The sequence below is a fragment of the Haplochromis burtoni genome, unplaced genomic scaffold (assembly GCF_018398535.1).
Source record: "Haplochromis burtoni strain Fernald_Lab_line unplaced genomic scaffold, NCSU_Asbu1 Contig_3338, whole genome shotgun sequence".
NCBI lineage: Eukaryota > Metazoa > Chordata > Actinopteri > Cichliformes > Cichlidae > Haplochromis > Haplochromis burtoni.
Genome location: NW_024585699.1, coordinates 3,245 through 5,440, shown reverse-complemented (window position 1 = coordinate 5,440; position 2,196 = coordinate 3,245). Strand labels below are relative to the sequence as shown.

Genomic DNA, 2,196 nt, shown 5'->3' with positions numbered 1-2,196 from the left:
CCACCATGAGGTGAAAAGAGAAATTACACTTTAATAATTCTGTTTATGGTGGTGAGCCATGAATTATAAATTTTAAGGTAGGAGTGAAGGGCCTGACCTGGGACCGTGTTTGGCTGCCTGGCTGGACTTTGGTGTAAGACAATGTTTAGTCCACATTGAGTCATGAGTTGTATATATTCTGGACAAACCCATCGATGCCATCACTCTTATAAAAGAAAAAGAAAAAACCCAGAACATAAAGTAAAACTAAAGATTTAAGAAGGAATTTTGCACTGTGACTCTTTCTTGTTTTGTTTAAGAAGCTCACTTTCCAAACCCTGGTCAATGATGCACTCAGAGATTAAACCGCTTTTATTTGTAGTTGACTCGGACGACATCTTCCAAAGATCCAAAGAACGCCAAAGTCCCGACCATTTAGTTCTACATTTCTACAACCATACAGGTTTTTTTCTAGTGAATGGTGTTGTAAACTTGTAAAACATATAAATTACACATATTTAATAAACATTATTTCATATTCATAAAACTAAACGCAAAGTAAACTGCAGATTGATTCTTTCCTGTGTAAATAAAGTATAAAACTGTGACTGTAGGACGTGTCCCTTCATTATTTTCAGATTAATGTTAAAAATACAAAGCGACAAGTGAAACCTAGTTTTTTTGTTTGTTTGTTTTTTGCACTTTAAATGTGTGTGAACTAAATGTTAAAATAATATCAAATATAAACTACATTTTCAGTGTAATTTGATTTTAAATTGTTATTTAATTTAAATGTTTGTCTTATTATTCCATAACAGTGCACTGTAAATGGTGACATATTTAATGATGGACTTTGTCCTTTATTATAAAACTAACTTTGTGTCTTCTTCACTTCTGCTGTTTGCAGGCTGTTTGTGGACATCAAATTGAGCCGCTTCAGAAACGACAGCTGGCACAAAAGCTCCGTCCTGACTGCCTTTAAAGACACGGTTGCTGCATCTCATCCAGAGTTTGACGATGACAATCAGAAAGTAAGCAGCTGTGTTTTTGCACTACACAGCACACTCATCTCTGCTATAGTTTGTACATTTGCACCTGAACCTGCGTTTTGTTCTGTGTGTGTCTGTGTGCAGGATGCCCACGAGTTCCTCGTCTGTGTTCTGGATGTGCTCCAGTGTGAGCTCAAGCTGCAGACAGAAGCAGCTGCCTTGGACAAACCTTCCATCTGTCCAGTTAGAGCTCACATTGGCTTCAAGATGTTGAGCACAAAGAGCTGCAACAGGTAGGAACACAGTAAACTTTGAATGTTTTCATGATGCTGGTGATATTTCTTCAGTGTGAGTCCGTAATCTTTGAAATGATGTGATTCGGCAGATGTGGTGTGCAGTTCTTTGGGCGGGAGGACTACCTCCACCTCTCCCTGGACCTGGTACATCGAGGCTCAGTGAGACTCCATTCTGTGAGCAGCCTTCCACAAATATGTAATTCATCTGTGAAAGAGTTCAACTCTAATGCACCTGTTCCTCCTGCTCCCTGCTGCAGTTGCTCATAGTTGGACTCATAGTTGGACTATGAGTGCCAGTGTGGAGCTAAGAAGCGAAGAGGAGCTGTCGTTCTTGAACCTCAGATCGGTCCCCAAAGGCCTCAAACCACCACGGTTCAGTCGGTGTCGGGCTAACAGTTTCTTTCATGTCATGTCCTCCTATTGTGTGAAGTTGCACTGGGTTGGGACTGGTTGTGTGTGTCACATTTGCGGTGAGCCAATGGCTGTAATGGGGTTGGATGAATTGGAGGCAGGTGTAATGACTGCACTGATACACTGGTCTACTTATAGCCCACACTACAAACACTGCTGTGTTATTTTGTCTCTCTGTGCAGGTATGTAATGTGATGAAACCTGATATGTTCGGGATGGATGGGTTGTGCGCTGTGAATTATATAGTGAAGGTGTTATTTTGTCTCTCTGTGCAGGCCAGGGCCTATTATATGCCGCAGCCTAAAGGCAGCTGAGTTGCAGAGGCCAGTGATCACTGGCTATCTACTTACGGGGTGGTGGGTCTCAGAGGACAACTGCTACCCCTGTGGAAGTGAACAACGTGTGGAGTGCAACTGGCTTTGTGGCATAGCTGGTTCTGGCCTTGGACTATATGTTTTTACTTTGTACACAAATAGGACACTGGACTGTTTTAACTTTTATTTTTTGATCATTGTGTTAAT

General features: G+C 41.3%; 1 long non-coding RNA gene across 1 annotated transcript; it reads left to right on the top strand.

The window, feature by feature from the left end:
• Positions 1-735: 735 nt before the first annotated feature.
• Positions 736-1,872, top strand: LOC121813895. The gene is made up of 3 exons (XR_006053949.1): positions 736-1,010; positions 1,113-1,261; positions 1,354-1,872. It is a non-coding gene; the product is annotated as an uncharacterized LOC121813895 (long non-coding RNA).
• The last annotated feature ends 324 nt before the right edge of the window (positions 1,873-2,196 follow it).